Source organism: Anolis sagrei, chromosome 5, assembly GCF_037176765.1.
Source record: "Anolis sagrei isolate rAnoSag1 chromosome 5, rAnoSag1.mat, whole genome shotgun sequence".
NCBI lineage: Eukaryota > Metazoa > Chordata > Lepidosauria > Squamata > Dactyloidae > Anolis > Anolis sagrei.
In genome coordinates, this window is record NC_090025.1 from 82,382,910 (window position 1) to 82,402,473 (window position 19,564).

The following is a 19,564-nucleotide window of genomic DNA, read 5'->3' on the forward strand; positions in this document are numbered from 1 at the left end:
GAAGGAAGGAAAGAGAAGGAAGGAAGAAGAGAAGGAAAGACGGGAAGGAAGGAAGGAAGGAAGGAAGGAAGGAAAGAGGGAGGGAGGGAGGGAGGGAGGGAAAGAAGGAGAAAAAGAGGGTAGGTTGGCCACAGCAATGCGTGGCGGGTACAGCTAGTAATATATTATTATTATTATTATTATTATTATTATTAATGTCATTGAATCAAAATATAAATGAGAAAGTTTACAGTCCTTGTTAAGATCTACTCAAAAGTAGGGCCCAATGTAAATTAGTACACTTGTTCCCAAGTGAACATACACAATATTATCTTGTATATGTGTATGTATGTGTGTGTGTACACACAATTGTTTTGATGCTGTGTTCCAGGGATCTTTACATGTGCTTTAATTCACTTAGGCCCCTTCCACACAGCTGTATAAAATCCACATTGAACTGGGTTATATGGCAGGGGACTCAGATAATACAGTTCAAAGCAGATATTGTGGATTATCCGTCTCGATATTCTGGATTATATGGCTGTGTGGAAAGGCCCTGCGTTAGAGGGGCCATCTACACTGCCATACGATGCAATTTGAAGCTGCACTTTGGACTCAAGGTAGTTAAAAGTGTGTTATATCAATCTACATGGGGCATATAATGCACTAAAAGACAACAACAAACAGTGAATTTTTGCCATTAGTATGTTGTTGTTGTTTTTAAATATATATATTTATAAATTTATCAAACAAAACAGTGGATGTGGCTCTTAATGAGACATGCCGCATTAGCATGGGGTGTCCACGCCCTACACCACTGGAGAAATTACACCGTTTAGCCGGTACTGCAGCACCTGATATCCGCCGGGGAGTAGCAACCAATAGTGAAAGGACCAAGGCGGTGACATCTCCGGCCCATCCTCTGTTTGGGTATCAGCCAACAAGCTAATGCTTTAAATCATGAAAGAGTTTTCTAAGATCTACAGAGACACTTGCTGGAACACCCCAGCAAGCGAGAGTCCAAAAGTGGCAGGCTCAAACCCAGAACCTCAATCAATGGCTGATATTAAATGAGAGACTCCCTCCTGGGCACACAGAAAACTGGGCGACTTGGAAGGCACTGAACAGACTGCGCTCTGGCACCACGAGATGCAGAGCCAACTTTAAGAAATGGGGCTACAAAGTGGAATCCACGACATGCGAGTGTGGAGAGGAGCACACCACAGACTACCGACTGCAATGCAACCTGAGCCCTGCCACATGTACAATGGAGGACATTCTTGCAGCAACACCAGAGGCACTCCAAGTGGTCAAAGGGCATTTAATAGAATACCAAGTCTGCAAACTTTGTGCTTTGTTTGTTTTTAATGCAATACAACTGTTTTGGTTCGCTCCTGACACGATAAATAAAAATCCCAGATTATCTACTTTAATATAATAATAATAATAATAATAATAATAACACTTTATTTGTACCCCGCTACCATCTCCCCAAGGGACTTGGTGCGGCTTACATGAGGCCGAACCGAAACACAACAATACAAGCAATAATCACAACAATACAAGCAATTAAAATAAAGAACATAGACAATAAACATACAACATTATCAATAAGACAACATACAATTAAAACTGTGGGAAGGCCAAATGTAAAATTAAAATTGGAAATAGTGCTGAAGCATGGATGAAAAGGTGGTAGTAGTGTTTGTGGAAGGACATACGAGGAGACCTAAAAATTTAAAGTGCTTTGGAGGGACAAAGTGCTATGGGATCATTATTCCGGGTAGGCTCACTGGAACAACCACGTCTTCAAGCTCCTCCTAAAGACTGCCAGGGTTGGAGCCTGCCTGATGTCCTTAGTGAGTGAGTTCCAGAGTTGAGAGGCCACCACCGAAAAGGCCCTCTCTATCGTCCCCACCAATCGCGCCTGCGATGCTGGTGGGATCGAGAGCAGGGCCTCTCCAGATGAACCAAGAGATCGTGTGGGTTCGTATACAGAGATGTGGTCACGCTGGTAGGACGTGTCCCAAACCGTTCAGGCTTTGAAGGTAAGAACTTGCACCTTGAATTGGGTCCGGTAGATGAATGGCAGCCAGTGGAGCTCCTTGAACAGGAGGGTTATTATTATTATTATTATTAACTTTATTTGTACCCCGCTAGCATCTCCTGAAGCACTCGATGCGGCTTACAAAGGCCAAGGCCTCAAACACAACATAACAATACAAAACCTAAAGCAAATTAAAAACAATTAAAGCAAAATTAAACAACAAGCAATAAACAATACATCAAGACACAATAAAACTGGGCCGGGCCAGAGTAATGGGTACAAGATTAAAAGTGCTGATGTGAGAGGTGATATGTAAAGGATTGTAGGGTAAGTGCAGTGTGCAGCAATCTCAATTCTAATAAAGTGCTTCTGGACTTGTTATTGGAGTTTTCCTATTATAGAATCATAGAATAGAATCAAAGAGTTGGAAGAGACCTCATGGGCCATCCAGTCCAACCCCCTGCCAAGAAGCAGGAATATTGCACTCAAATCACCCCTGATAGATGGCCATCCAGCCTCTGTTTAAAAGCTTCCAAAGAAGGAGCCTCCACCACACTCCGGGGCAGAGAGTTCCACTGCTGAACGGCTCTCACAGTCAGGAAGTTCTTCCTAATGTTCAGATGGAATCTCCTCTCTTGTAGTTTGAAGCCATTGTTCCGTGACCTAGTCTCCAGGGAAGCAGAAAACAAGCTTCCTCCTTCCTCCCTGTGGCTTCCTCTCACATATTTATACATGGCCATCATATCTCCTCTCAGCCTTCTCTTCTTCAGGTTAAACATGCCCAGCTCCTTAAGCCGCTCCTCATAGGGCTTGTTCTCCAGACCCTTTATCATTTTAGTCGCTCTCCTCTGGACACATTCCAGCTTGTCAATATCTTTTCTTGAATTGTGGTGCCCAGAATTGGAAAGGCACATCGGAACAGCCAGGTATTCAAGTTCTTTCTAAAGACTGCCAATGTAGGGGCCGGTCTAAGATATTTTGGGAGGGTGTTCCAGAGTGGGGGGGGGGGGCACCACAGAAAAGGCCCTGTCTCACGTGCCCACCAATCGCACCTGCGACGCTGGCGGAATCACGAGCAGGGCCTCTCCGGATGAACGAAGTGACCACTCCCCGTAAGGAGCTCCAGTTAACAACCTGGCTGCCGCCCGTTGGATCATCTGAAATTTCCGGGCCGTTTTCAAGGGCAGCCCCACGTAGAGTGCATTGCAGTAATCCAGTCCAGAGGTGACTAAGGCGTGGACCACCTTGGCCAGATCCGCCTTCCCGAGGTACGGTTGCAGTTGGTGCAGTTTAAACTGGATTATATGAGGCCCCTTCCACACAGCTGTATAAAATCGACATTGAACTGGATTATATTTATTATTTATTTATTTACTTTGCTTATATACCGCTGTATCTCAAGCCCGAAGGCGACTCACGGCGGTTCACAAACAGTAAAAACAGTAGAAACAGCAGTGGTTCCATACAACATATAACAATTGACTTAACACATTATCCATAAATTACCAATAAGCAATTACAGTGCACAATTATTACAAAAAACAACCGTACCCAATCTTCTCATCATCCAAGCGTAGTCCAGGTTCGTCGTCCCTTGTTCCTTTCCTATGTTCCATTACCAGATTGCACTAAATTACTCAAACGCCTGCACAAACATCCAGGTCTTCACCTTTTTGCGGAATACCATTAGAGATGGTGCTAGTCTAATGTCCGTAGGAAGGGCGTTCCACAGCCGAGGAGCCACCACCGAGAAGGCCCTATCTCTCGTCCCCGCCAGCCGAGCTTGAGAAGCAGGCGGGATCGAGAGCAGGGTCTCCCCGGAAGATCTCAAAGTCCTGGTGGGTTCATAGGCAGAGATGCGGTCAGATAGGCAGTCTGGACTCAGATAATCCAGTTCAAAGCATATTTTGGATTATCCACCTTGATATTCTGGGTTATATGGCTGTGTGGAAGGGCCCTGAGTCTCCACTGCCAGATTATCTGGGATAAGCAGATCATCTGGGATATAGGGCTGTGTAGCCTCAGTTCAACTGGTATCAAACTGCATTAGTTTTGCAGTGTAGATGCATGAAAGAGCAGGGAAAAGTGTCCCTTATCTGAAATGCTCTGGACCACAGGTGTTCTATATTTTGGGACGGATTTTGGAACACCTGTATCTGCACATATGGACATCATTCTGGAGATGGGACCCAAATGGAAACAAGAAATTCACTGATGTTTCAGACAAACTAGATTGAAAGTCATTTTAGGGACAATCATGTGGTAGATGGAATACAGCATGTGTCCACTGAACCCCCAGCAAGCAAAGGTATGGAGTATTTGGGAGAAAGGAGATGATCAGGCTGTACTAGCAGACCTAAGGACACATCACCCCCCCCCCCCACACACACACACACACATACACACAAAAGCGGTTCGATCGTGCGTTAACTCACCTTTCCCACCGCATCTCCGCCGTCGCTTCTCGGCCCCTGCTCAGCGCCCGCGGAGGAGTCCAAACAGGGAAGGCGGGAGGCAGAACGGCGATGTCAGCCCTTCCAGCCAATCAGGACGCGGCTTGCAGCAGCAGGCTCCGCCTCCCTGCCAGGAAGTGTGAGAACTGAGACAAGACGACAGAGCAGGGAGCGGAAGTGAGTGCCTTCTAGCCTGCGACGGCGCCGCCACTCTATGGCAGGCTGAAATTCTCTTCCTTCTCTCCCTCCCTTTTCAGATGCCCTTCTTTCCGCGGCCTGTAGGTGGCGTAAGAGGGCTCATAGCAAAGCGTTGTTATAACTTTTTAAAATGTATTGTCGAAGGCTTTCATGGCTGGAATCACTAGGTTCTTGTAGGTTTTTTCGGGCTATAGGGCCATGTTCTAGAGCAGTGTTTCTCAACCTGGGGGTCGGGACCCCTGGGGGGGTCACGGGGGGGGGTTTCAGAGGGGTCGCCAAAGGCCATCCAAAAACATAGTATTTTCTGTTTGTCATAGGGGTTCCATGTGGGAAGTTTGGCCCAATTCTATCATTGGTGGGGATCAGAATGATCTTTTATTGTAGGTGAACTATAAATCCCAGCAACTAAATCTCTCAAATGCCAAGGTCTATTTTCCCCAAACTCCACCAGTGTTCATTTACATTGGGCATGTTGAGTATTTGTGGCAAGTTTGGTCCAGATCCATCATTGTGTGAGACCATAGTGCTCTCTGGATATAGGTGAACTACAACTCCAAACCTCAATGTCAATGCCCACCAAACCCTTCCAGTATTTTCTGTTGGTCACGGGAGTTCTGTGTGGCAAGATTGGTTCAATTCCATTGTTGGAGTTCATAATGCTCTTTGATTGTAGGTAAACTATAAATCCCAGCAACTACAACTCCCAAATGACAACATCAATCCCCTGCCAACCCCACCAGTATTCAAATTAGGGCATATCACGTATTTGTGCCAAATTTGGTCCAGTGAATGAAAATACATCCTGCATATCAGATATTTATATTATGATTCATAACAGTAGCAAAATTATAGTTGTGAAGTAGCAACAAAAATAATATTATGGTTGGGGGTCACCACAACACGAGGAACTGTATTAAGGGGTCCCAGCATTAGAAAGGTTGAGAACCACTGTTCTAGAGGCATTTCTCCTGATGTTTCGCCTGCATCTATGGCAAGCATCCTCAGAGGTAGTGAGGTCTGTTGGAAATAGGACAATGGGCTTATATATCTGTGGAATGACTGGGGTGGGGCAAAGAGCTCTCTGCTGAAGCTAGGTGTGAATGTTTCAGCTGACCACCTTCATTAGCATTTGAAGGCCTGGCTGAGCCTGGGAAAATGTTCTGTTGAGAGGTGTTCAGATGTGCCTGGTTGTTTCCTCTCTGCTGTTTTGCTGTAGTAATTTTAGAGTTTTTTAATACTGGTAGCCAAATTTTGTTCAATTTCATGGTCTCCTCCTTTCTGTTGAAATTGTCCACATGCTTGTGGATTTCAATGGCTTCTCTGTGTAGTCTCACATGGTGGTTGTTGGAGTGGTCCAGCATTTCTGTGTTCTCAAATAATATGCTGTGTCCAGGCTGGTTCATCAGGTGCTCTGCTATGGCTGACTTCTCTGGTTGAAGTAGTCTGCAGTGCCTTTCATGTTCCTTGATGCGTGTTTGGGCATTGCTGCGTTTGGTGGTCCCTATGTAGACTTGTCCACAGCTGCATGGTATACGGTAGACTCCTGCAGAGGTGAGAGGATCCCTCTTGTCCTTTGCTGAACGTAGCATTTGTTGGATTTTCTTGGTGGGTTTGTAGATTGTTTGTATGTTGTGTTTCCTCATCAGCTTCCCTATGCGATCAGTGGTTCCCTTGATGTATGGCAGGAACACTTTTCCTCTGGGTGGATCATACACCACCCAGAGGTCATCTAGTCCAACCCCTTCAGTCAGGAAGGAAGACACAGTCAAAGCACCCCTGGGTGGCCATCCAACCTCTGTTTAAAAACTTCCAGAGAATTTTAATCACTATGAGGTCGAACCCAGAACTCCCTGCTTTCAAGCTGATCTGACCTGCAGCAGGGAGTTCCACAGTTCTCTACTGCCCGCTTGGACCAACTTCCAGGGAGCATGGCCAAAGCAGCAGCTTCAACCAAGAATTTTTCCATTTGCCTCGATTTCTTCCCCTCTCCTAACATTGTAACAAATCCCCCCAATAAAAGTGTCAATTACTTGTAACTTTTTCCTCTCTATAGTATTACTTTGTGTCTTTTACTGTCTCCAAACTCTTTACTATATGAACTTCTCTCCCAGGCTGCAGATGGCAGCCGGCCTGCCTGGGATGTGATTTTCGCAATCGGGGGTTGCCAAAACTGCGCTCCTCTGAACTGCGGATACGGAAACCCGTTGGGCCCCCTTATCTGCAAGTCAATGGATCGCTTCAAAATCAGTGCCATTCTTCTCCTGGGGGAATTCTAAGACAAATGGCTATCTTGCTTTCGCTCCACTAACCCCTCCGCCACAGGAATGGCCTTTAAAACCTCAACATGGAGCTCAGCTGGCTCCCCGATGACACCACATCATTGCCAGCATTTTATCCAGAGTGCCTGCTGATCCGAGGAACCTGTTGTGGTCACCCCTTGGGATTGACCTTGAAGGAGCTGGGGGTGGTGATGGCCGACAGGGAGCTCTGGCATGGGCTGGTCCATGAAGTCACGAAGAGTTGGAAATGACTGAACGAATGAACAACTAAATATTTACCATTGTGGGATTTCAGCTCCCCTAACTTGTGGGATTCGTGAGCCCAGAGTGCTAAGCAGCCTGAACGTCGAAAGAAGCACAGACGGGTGTGAAGGCAAAACCAAAAGTCTTAAATTCTCAGTGGCCAAAGAGGATATCAGCAGAGCTACTGCTCAAAATACTGGCATACCCTGACTGTGAACACATGGGTTATTTATTATAGTACAGAAAAATGGAAAATTGTCGTGCTGGTCTCTCAGTGGTCTTGGAGGGTGCTGACAAGTTCCTAGGAAGAGGACAAAAGAGAGCATTGGGCATCTTCTGTGACCTCTGGTTTGCTCCATTGTTAGGAGTTTGTGGGCATTGTTAGGTAATTATGATGGTTTGGGGCATTGTTCCTTGGAGTCCAAGGTGTGGTGAAGCAACATTCCAATGAGATTCATGAAAGATTACTTTGCTGGCAAAGAGAACAATCCAATGTGCTGGCTGTATATCCACGGTTAATGATCCATATCTATATATATAAAAATGCTCTGTGTGTAATGAGTACCTTAAAAACAAAAGAACCAATGAACGAAATCACACCAAATTTGGCAACAAAACGTCTCACAACACAAGGAGTGACCATCACTCAAAAAATTATGATTTTGTTATTTGGGAGTTGTAGTTGCTGAGATTTATAGTTCATCAACAATCAAAGAGCATTCTGAACTCCACCAACGATGGAATTGAACCAAACTTGGCACACAGAACTCCCATAACCAACAGAAAATATTGGAAGGGTTTGGTGGGCATTGACCTTGAGTTTGGCAGTTGTAGTTAACCTACATCCAGAGAGCACTATGGACTCAAATAATGATGGATCTGGACCAAACTTGGCACAAGCACTCAATACGCCCAAATATGAACACAGATGGAGTTTGGGGAAATACACCTTGACATTTGGGAGTTGTAGTCACTGGGATTCACAGTTCACCTACAATCAAAGAGCATTCTGAACCACACGAACGACAGAATTGGAGCAAACTTCCCACATAGAACCCCCATGACCATCAGAAAATACTTAAGGCCATCCAATCCAACTCCCTTCATCAGGGCAAGAAAACGTAATCAAAATCCTCCTGACAAAGAGCCATCCAGCCAGAGAGATGATAGATAGATAGATAGATAGATAGATAGATAGATGATAGATAGATAGATAGATATGATTCACACACAGAGAGATATAGTATCATAGATTTGAAAGGGACCCTTAAAGAAGGACAATGATATCTTGCATGTTCCACGGAAATCAGACACTCTCCACATCAACACTGCAAAGAAACAGCAAGAAATACTGTTTACCCACAAGCATAAAGAAATTACATATATAAGAAACCAATATTTTCTCATTACTTTATTTTCCAGATCAACAGACTGGGCCACAGCAACGCATGGCAGGAGACAGCTAGTATTTTATATCATTCGTATTGTTGGGGATCTGATTTCTCAATAACACCAAGGAACCCCTTTGTTCCCCACTCTTTCTTCTCAAACATCAAGAAGCCCTGCCAGAGCAGCTGCTTTTGCTATTTTATCTCATTTAAAGAGTGGCAACCCTTTTCAATCTAGGGGGTTTACTCTTTCTTTCTAGAGCTCTGACATGATGCACAATTTTTGGCTGCACTCTGAAGTGTTTAATTTGTGTGCCTCTAGCTATTCACACCTCTGCTTTGAAAACAAATGCAAAAATTGCCTACGCCTCCACTGTCCACCTGGGGATATCAAATGTAGGTAAGCACAGCACTCCTGGAATCTCTTATTTACGCAGAAGTGAGGCTTGTGTAACTGTTTTTTCACAATAATATTTTGCCTTATTATAGGAGAATTTATAATAAACTGAACATTTTATGTGCAGATTACCCAGCAAGGCTAATTTTGGATCTTTGGTTTGAAAGTATTGCAATTGTGTTTTATCCTTTGGCAGCTTTTAACATCAGTTGTATCGATCAACAATCTATATAAATAAAAATGTAATGTTCGTTTGTGGGATTAACAGAACTCAAAAACCACTGGACGAATTGCCACCAAATTTGGCCACAAGACACCTACTACCCCAAGGACTGACCATCACTCAAAAAATGATTTTGTCATTTGGGAGTTGTAGTTGCTGGGATTTATAGTTAACCTACAATCAAAGAGCATTCTGAATCCCACCAACGCGAGAATTGGGCCAAACTTTCCATACAGAACCGCCATGACCAACAGAAAATACTGTGTTTTCTGGTGGACTTTGGTGACCCTTCTGACACCCCCTCGTGTCCCTCCCAGGGGTCCCGACTCCCAGGTTGAGAAATGCTGACGATGGAATTGAACCAAACTTGGCAAACAGGACTCCCATGATTAACAGAAACCACTAGAAGTGTTTGGTGGACATTGACCTTGAGTTTTGGAGTTGTAGTTCACCTTCATCCAGAAAGCACTGTGGACTCAAATAATGATGGATCTGGACTAAACTTGACACAAACACTCCATATACCGAAATATGAACACAGATGGAGTATGGGGGAACTAGACCTTGACATTTGGGAGTTGTAGTTACTGGGATTTATAGTTCACCCACAATCAAAGAGCAGTCTGAACCCCACCAACGCGAGAATTGGGCCAAACTTTCCATAGAGAACCGCCATAACCAACAGAAAATACTGTATTTTCTGGTGGACTTTGGTGACCCTTCTGACACCCCCTCGTGACCCTCCCAGGGGTCCCGACCCCCAGGTTGAGAAATGCTGCCTTAAGGCCATCCAGTCCAACTCCCTTCACCGGGGCAAGAAAACATAATCAAAGCCCTCCCGAGAAAGAGCCATCCAGCTATAGATATAGATAAATAGATATGATTCACACGCACACACATATATGCCATATATAGTATCATAGGTTTCAAAGGACCTCTAAAAAAGGACTATGGTGTGTTGCATGTTCCAGAGTAGGAAAACCAGACAATCTCTACATCAACACTGACAAGAAATATTGTTTACCCACAAGCATAAAGAAATTACATATATTAGAAACCAACACTATTTTCCAGGTCACCAGACTGGGCCACAGCAGCGAGTGGCAGGGGGCAGCTAGGAATTTATAAATAAGTATCAAGTGCTCTTCTCTAGATTTCTTGATTTCAGGCATTGGCTTGCTGGCTGATATCCGAACAGAGGATGGGCCAGAGATGTCACTGCCTTGGTCCTTTCATTACAGGCTGCTACTTTTTGACCGGATGCCAAGTCGTGCAATACCAACTAAATAGTATAATTTCTCCAGTGGTGGGGGGAGGGGGGGGCAACAAAAGTCCCATGGCGATCAGCGAGTGGCGATGAGGGCAGGACTGTGAAATCTGGAAGCCCCTAGTCACCAGACTGGCACATGGGCGGTGGATACGGACTCAGTCGTTCTACCCCAAGGTCCAAGGTAGTTGAGTAGTTCGGCAGGTGTATCCATGACTGAGCAGCCCTTTTGAGGATTCACTCTTCTCGACCCACACGGGGAAGGGGCTAGAAAAGATGCCCTAGACATAGTCTGCCTCTTATCCTTGACTGGACTGCTATGTCCAGTGGGGTCACCACCCTGTGGCCAAAAAAGCAAGAATAGGGCTCCACAGTCACCTATGGACCCACCGCCAGTATACTATAATAATAATAATAATAATAATAATAATAATAATAATAATAATAACAACAACAACAACAATAATAATAATAATAAACCTTTATTTATACCCCGCTACCATCTCCCGCAGGACTCGGTGGAGCTTACAAGAGGCCGAGCCCAAATACTACACTTGGAGGACCATCATCCTCAGACTACAAGGGATCGCCTAAGTAAGTAAGTAAGGTGTAGACATCCTGAGATAATGCAGCATGTCTCATTAAGAGCCAAAGCCACTCTTTTAACACAGTGAGATGTATTCCACACTGGCCATGCACATTCAGCAGCAGAGTGGCAAAGCACAAGGGCAGATGTCCCTGTCTGGTTGTGATCCCCAGGTTGTGCCAGTCAGCTTTCGTATGATATTATTTCTAGTACCCACTTTTTGTTTGATGTTCAACCAGTGCTTTTTGTAGGTCAGAGCATGGTCCAGAGTAACTCCCAGGTATTTTGGTGTGCTGCAATCTCCAGTGGGATTCCTTCCCAGGAAATCCCGAGAGCTCAAGATGCTTGTCTATTCTAAGGTGAAAAGCACATGTTTTAAATGGAATTTTAATCAGCTGATTTTACCTGTAATAGGCAGTAAGACCATGTAAAGCTTCAGAGAGCTTCTGTTCAATCCTTTCAAAGCTCTCTGCTTGAGCGGTGATGGCATGATCATCAGCATAGATTAAACTCCCTATCCCTTCTCGCTTGCATGGAAGTGGCAGCCAATAGTGAAAGGACCAAGGCAGAGACATCTCCAGCTCATCCCCTGTTTGGGTATCAGCCAGCACGACTTAAATCCAGATAGTTTTCTAAGATCTACAGAGACACTCGCTGGAACGCCTCAGCAAGCGAGAGTCCAAAAGTGGCAGAACCCCAGAACCTCAACCAATGGCTGACACCCCCCTGGGCACACAGAGGACTGGGCGACTTGGAAGGCGCTGAACAGACTGCGCTCTGGCACCACGAGATGCAGAGCCAACCTTCAGAAATGGGGCTACAAAGTGGAATCCTCGACATGCGAGTGCGGAGAGGAGCAAACCACAGACCACTTGCTGCAATGCAACCTGAGCCCAGCCACATGCACAATGGAGGACCTTCTTGCAGCAACACCAGAGGCACTCCAAGTGGCCAGATACTGGTCAAAGGACATTTAATCAACTACCAAACTCACACACTTTGTATTTTCTCTGTTTGTTTGCTTTGTTCTGTTAGAAATGTAATATAATTGACTGGCTGCCCTGATACGAGAAATAAATAAATCCCTTCTGGCCATATCATTTGTGTAAATGTTAAACATTGATGGAGCAAACACATTCCCCTGAGGCAGGCCATTCTTCTGTTTTTGCCATCTGCTTCTCTGACCCTAGAACTCAACAAAAAAGCTCCTGTTTTGTAGCAGATTTCCTATGAAGCAGGTGAGTGGTAAGTTAAAACCTGGAATCTCAATCAGTGGCTGATACCAGATGAGAAACTCCCTCCTGGGCACACAGAAGACTGGGTGACTTGGTAGGCACTGAACAGACTGCACTTTGACACCATGAGATGCAGAGCCAACCTTAAGAAATTGGGCTACATAGTGAAGTCCACGACATGCGAGCATGGAGAAGAGCAAAGCACATCCCCCTCTAATTACCTATCTTTCTCGCCTTGTCATGCCCAGAACTTTTTAAAAATTTTAACTACTACATTTGGCCCTGCCACAGATTGTAATGCGTCATGATGTTTTCTTAATGTTTATTGCTTTGTTTTATGAGTTCATTTATTTTGCTTTGTTGTTGTTGTTTCGTTGATGTATTTGGACTCGGCCTCTTGTAAGCCGCACCAAGTCCTTCGGGAGATGGTAGCGGGGTATAAATAAAGGTTTATTATTATTATATTATTACTACAATGCAGCCTGAGCCCTGCCACATGCACAATGGAGGACCTTCTTACAGCCACACCAGAGGCACTTGAAATGGCCAGCTTCTGGTCAAAGGAAATTTAGTATAATGTAGTTTAGAAAACTGGGGCTTACTAAAGTTAGATATATTTTTTAAAAACCAGTGAGATGTTGGACCTGCCAAAAAGTATATCCCCTTAATCAAGTTTTCATCCGTTCTGCATTCATTTTAGCATCCAAGGAGAAATAGCTCCATATTTCATTTCTATTGTCGTGTAAAATGTCCTCATAGAATTAAAGATCTCCACCTGTGCAAATTGTTCGAGCAGGACTTGTTTCAGCAGATCATATTGAGATCTTTGTCTGTTCAGAAGTTCCACAAGCAAGTAGACTCCTGTAAAACAGGTGTGAAATCCTTTTGGAGAACTTCAAAGGGGACTTCGTGCTCCGTTTCGCACTATGGAGCATTTCATTTGTTCAGTCAGGATGCCTTATATTTGACTGAATAATATGCTTTTAAAATATTTGCCAGCACTGTTGTATAAACGGTTTTCTTAAATAAATGAAATCTTGGCAGGGAAGTTGATTTTTTGTTTTTATTCTATAGGTGGGATGCTTAGAAGACAGGTAAATATGTTGCACAGAATCTGTACACTATCTGTGTGTCCTCATGATAAATTATTTATTTTCTTCCTACATTCATACATCTACTAACAACATGAGATGCAAACCAACTGATGCACCATAAAGGGTTCTTTATTTTTCAAAGCCCAAAATATTTGTCATTGCACCAGAAACCAATCAGCTGTCAATATTGTGAAACAACTTTTCTTCTAGAAAATTCAGGAAACATGTATGTTACACATTAATGCGATTTTATTTTTATTTTTACTGTACATGTTACTTTTTAGTCTAGCATGAATTGGCAAAGATCTAGAAACCAGAATGGAGATTTGCTGAACAATTAGGTACTATTGTTTTATTCTTTCATTCAGGGTCCCAAGTTTTTAACATAATGTAGAGTTGTACTTTATTCAAGGTGCAGGTCATGACCTATAAAGACCTAAACCAGTTGTTCTCCATCTGAGGTCCCCAGATGTTTTTGGCCTTCAACTTCCAGAAATCCTAACAGCTGGTAAACTGGCTGGGATTTCTGGGAGTTGTGGGACAAAAACATCTGGGGACCCCAGGTTGAGAACCACTTCCCTAAATGGTTCGGGCCCCGCCTATCTCCGTGATCACATCTCCTTATATGAACCAGTGCGAACTCTAAGGCCCTCCTTTCTCTCCCACCACCGTCACAAGTAAGGTTGGTGGGGATGAGAGAGGAGGCCTTCTCAGTGGTGGCCTCCGCCTCTGGAACACCCTTCCAAGGGAAATAAGACAGGCCCCATCCCTCCCCTCCTTTCATAAGAGCTTGAAGCCCTGGTGGTTTCAACAAGCCTTTGAGAATGACCAGTTCTAGTCCAGTCCACCTAGTTCAGCTCAAACATTGTTGAATATGGCCTTGCACTCTTACCTATTACCCCGGTCATCCCTCTAATAGGCCCTGGAAATGAGCGGCCACCAACACGTACCTGCTATTGCTGTTAGCCTGTTATAGCATTGTACTTAATTCCCGGTCCCCTCATATTTTGAGTTTGTACTAGCCTTGGCCCGGCTTTTTAATTGATCTGACTAGGCAGGATTATTTTTAATATACATGTGTATTGTGATAATTTTATGCTTATGTTGTTTAGTTAATTTTATATTATGCTGTTTACTTTGTATGTTTCAGTGATGTTACTTGGAAACTGCCCTGACTCGGGGAGATAAAGCGGTATATAAATAAAGTGTATTATTATTATTATTATTATTATTATTATTATTATTATTATTCCGTTAGTGATAAACTACCCTTCAGTTCTTATGAAGGTAAACTAAGAATGTTGTTCCTCATAGCAAACAAAAGATGATAAGAACAACCCTGCCATTCTCCTGAACACCCCCAAAACTGGCCCATTTCCTTTAAAAATGTGTTTCTAGTTTCTCTCATAGGCCTCTCTCTGTTATGCAGCAAACCTTTGTGTGACAAGGCTTTAATCCATAAAATTTTCACTATTGGGTACAAACAGAGGCGGCCCTAGGTAATTTTCAACGGTAAGCAAACAGTATTTTGCCCCCCCCTCCCCCAACCAATCACTGATACATATTTTCTGTTCGTCGTGGGAGTTCTGTGTGCCATATTTGGTTCAATTCCATCATTGGTGGAGTTCAGAATGCTCTTTGATTGTAGGTGAACTATACATCCCAGTAACTACAACTCGTATATGTCAAGGTCTATTTTCCCCCAAGAGCACCTCAAGAGCGCCCCTGGGCAAAATCAACTATACTGCAAATACTTCCTTTGCGTAATGGGTTGAGCCGCCTCTGGGTACAAATAGTAATCTAACATTAGAGTGTATCTTCCATTGTATACTGCTGGTTTTCTGACTCTGGTTTTCATTATTACATTGTATGTCTTTTTCATATGGTTTCAGCTTACATTTATGTAGTAGTATAGTAAACCAAAACATTTGCTTATTTCCAAATCTGTACCCCTCTGATAATGCAGATAGTAATTCAACAGTAATATGTACCATATATTTTTAATGATTGGCACTGACACGTTGAGAAGTTTGATTCTTGCCAACTTGACTATTTAACATTGAGAAATTATGTCAATCTTTATCTTCCAAAAAAGACATCTGTCTTGTGCCTTCTTTCTTTTTAGGCATTAGCATGCTATTTTTACTTTAATGTGACTCATCAGCATCTCTTTATCCAAAGAACTATGATGCCAAATCTTTAATAAATAATTTTTCTTTCTTTGCAATGTTTTCTGCTGTTTCTTGGTTGATTTATTTTATTTTATTATTTATTTTGAACATTTTACCCCGCCCTTCTCAACCCCCGGGGGGACTCAGGGCGGCTTACAATTGGCTATAATTCAATGCCGCATCATAAAATACAGAATAACAAATATAACAATTAAACATGAACATTAATAAATAAAGATTAAAACAGTATACTTACACTCTGATTAGCTATTGCTCGTCTGATGGCTGTTTAGCCTGGAGCCCCAGGTTTCAGCGGTGGTCAGGGGAGCTTTTGCACAATTAAAACTTGTGCGTCAGTTGCGCCCGTACCTTGGGAAGTCTGACTTGGCCACAGTGGTTACATCCCGTTTAGATTACTGCAACGCTCTCTACGTGGGGTTGCCTATGAAGGCTGCCCGGAACCTCCAACTAGTCCAACGTGCGGCAGCCAGAATGCTAACACGAGCAGGGTACAGGGAGCATACTACTCCTCTGTTGCGCCAGCTCCACTGGCTGCCAATTAGCTTCCGAGCACAATTCAAAGTGCTGGTGTTAACCTATAAAGCCCTAAACGACTCCGGCCCAGTTTACCTGTCCGAACATATTCTCCCCTATGAACCATCTAGGTTGTTAAGATCGTCTGGAGGGGCCCTGCTCTCGGTCCCACCAGCCTCTCAGGCGCGTCTGGTGGGGACGAGGAACAGGGCCTTTTCGGTGGTGGCCCCTCGACTCTGGAACTCTCTACCACTGGAGATCAGAACTGCCCCCTCCATTCTGTCATTCAGAAAATGGGTGAAAACCTGGCTATGGGGTTTAGCTTTCGACGAGTAAATCAATATTTCTGTGATCAGATAGATGATGATGAATGATGGACAACGAATTCACTATGACGACTGACCATTGTTATTATATGATTGCATTTTGCTGTTATAACGTTTCAATTGAATATGTTATATGATGTTTTTAATTATTGTTTTGTGATTTTATTGTTGGAAACCGGCCCGAGTCCCCCGATAGAGGAGAAAAGACCGGTATACAAAATTCCTAAATAAATAGCCATCTACTAATGATTACTCCACTTAACTTATCCAAATCCTCTTCCATGCCATAGTCAAACATTATCAATTGTCCTTTAACCTGATTGCCCGAAGGCCTGGTCCCACAGCCACGTTTTAACCTTTTTTTTCTAAAGATGAGGAAGGATGACGATGACCTAATTTCCCCAGACAGCAAATTCCACAGGCGGGGAGCCACCACCGAGAAGGCCCTGTCCCTCGTCCCCACCAAGCGTGTTTGAGACAAAGGCGGGGCCGAGAGCAGGGCCTCCCCAGACCATCTTAAGCTCCGAGGTGGGACATAGAAGGAGATACGTTCGGACAGGTACGCTGTACCGGAGCCGATTTCAGCCTCAGTGTTTCAAAAGTAGTGATGGCTGAGCTTTCCTACATGAGAACAGTGCTGAAGGTGTTCCAGGTTTTATTCTGAACTATAGAAGAGCTAACCAAGCTGCGGAAACTACCTTGGGCACAGAGTTCAGCACCTTGGATAGCTCTTTTGAAGTTCAAACAAGGCTTTACTAAACTTAAGTTTGACTGAAAGTGATTTGTAATATTTAGTGGTCCATTTCATGTAATCACCCAAAACAGAATGGGGAGGAGGGAACTGAAAAGCTGGGCAAAACGTATCAAGAGAGCCAGATTTATTGGCGACTGGAGAGAATAGAATTATACCTGAGGCGGGGATCTGCCTCAGGGCTCCTGGAAAAGATATTGCAGAGTCTTTTCTCCCTCCCCGGAAATGAAAAAGTTCCCTGGGCTCCTCCTCCAGAGAGGGTCTTGCTTGGAACTCACTTTCCCAGCAGCACTTGCATGGGCCGGGCATTGAAAAATCTCTGAGTTCCTCTCAGAGCATGATGGGAATTCAGTTTTTCTCTCTGTGTGTTTCTCAGCTGATAAAACGCCTGGTAATAATAATAATCATCATCATAATCATAATAATAATCATCATCATCTTTATTTATATCCCGCCACCATCTCCCCAGTGGGGACTCAGAGCGGCTTACAAGGGGCCAAGCCCGGACAACATATTACAGTGGAATAAAACCAAAACATAAACAACAAACAACATCATCAAAATTACATATAAGAGAAAATAAAAAAATTCCAGTATGGTTGTGTCCATGCTCTGATTGGCTGAGAATGGACACAACCAGTGACTACAGTTCCCATAACCCTCTCTTGCAGTTTGTCTTATTTTTTAAAAGTTTATGATAAAAACTTAAAATAATTCCAAAACATCAGTAGATTGGTGAATTTTTCAGAAACTTGGCAGTTGTAAATGGGGTCTAAAACTGAGGTATGTTCTATGCAGATAGGCCTTAAAATGGCTGAGGATTGCGCCTTTACAATTTCCCATTGAGGCCAATAAGCCAAATCTTTGCCGAGTGAAAATGGCAACACTCCTCTTGATTCGAGTAATTTCCCAGTAAACAAAATTAGGGGTTAGCCAAAAATTGACCCTGAAACGGCATGCCTTTTGGCCAAATTGCACAAGTCTAGTTCAAACTACAACTTTGAGAACATCATGGGCAGGATTGTCCATGTCATAGTATTTATGATTTCTATATGTAGTTGTGAAAGCTGGCTATTGAAGGAAACTAACAGGAAGAAAATCAACCCATCGGGTATTGGAGGAGAATTCAAAACATGTCGTAGATTGCTCAAACGTCCAGTAAATGGGTACTAAAACAAATCAGCCAAGTGACTAAACTGCGGCTATTTTGTGTTGGAAATTTCAAGAAACAACATGACTCATTAGAAAGGACCATCATGCTTGGTAAAGTGAGAAGTATTGAGTAGGAAAAGAGGAAGACCACATTACAGGTGGATAGACTCAACTAAAGAAGCCTTGAGTTTACACTATCTGAGAAGGCCTATTGATGACAAGTTATCTTGAAGGTGTCTCATTCATAGAGTTACGATAAATTGATCAATGACAAGACTGATTACCTCCCTGACATGGAAGTTACCAGCCACCACTGCATAAAACTGAATTTGGAAGCAAAGTAAGGTAAGTTTATTTTAGTTTTCATTTATTGAAAGTGAAGAGTGATAGTCTAGGTCCACAATAACTGGGATATGATTTGGAACAAGGAAACTACATACAAAAACAATAAAAAAGCATGCACAAGTCACTCCCATATATATTGAGAATAAAGGACATGATATCTCAACAAGCTCTTGTGTCTCTCATTTCAGAAATTCGTTGCTGTAATCATAGAATCATAGAGTTGGAAGAGACCACATGGGCCATCTAGTCATCTGTCATGCAAGAAAAACACAATCAAAGCACCCCCAACAGATGGCCGTCCAGCCTCTGTTTAAAAGCTTCCAAGGAAGGAGCTTCCACCACACTCCGAGGCAGAGAGTTCTGCTGAACAGCCCTTACAGTCAGGAAGTTCTTCCTAATGTTCAGGTGGAACCTGTAATTTGAACCTATTGCTCCGAGTCCTAGTTTTCAGGACAGCAGAAAACAAGTCTGCTCCCTCTTCCTTGTGACACCCTTTCACATATTTATACACAACTATTATGTCTCCTCTCAACCTTCTCTTCTACAGGGTAAAGATACCCAGTTCTTTAAGACGCTCCTCATAGGGTCTGGTCTCCAGACCTTTGATCATTTTAGTTGGTCTCCTCTGGTCAGCTTCCAGCTTGTCAATATCTCTTTTAATGCCCAGAATTGGAGGCAGTGTTATTCCAGGTGAGGTCTAACCAAAGCAGAATAGAGAGGCACTGTGATTTATCTCGATCTAGACAATATACTTCTTTTGATGTAGCTCAAAATCCCATTGACTTTTTAAGTTACCGCATCATACTGCTGGCTCATGTTCAAATTGTTGTCCACGAAGACTCCAAGATCTTTTTCACATGGATAGTGGTTGAGCCAGGCATCACCCATCGTGTATC

General features: G+C 43.5%; 1 protein-coding gene across 1 annotated transcript in view; it reads right to left on the bottom strand.

Annotated features, from left to right (window-relative positions):
- The window catches only part of ERGIC2 (ERGIC and golgi 2), a 51,963-nt gene extending 47,404 nt beyond the window's left edge, over nucleotides 1-4,559 (bottom strand). Inside the window, exon 1 of the mRNA XM_060778393.2 lies at nucleotides 4,462-4,559. The gene's annotated coding sequence lies outside the window, so the exon portion shown is untranslated. The remainder of the gene's footprint in view (nucleotides 1-4,461) is intronic.
- Nucleotides 4,560-19,564: the final 15,005 nt, after the last annotated feature.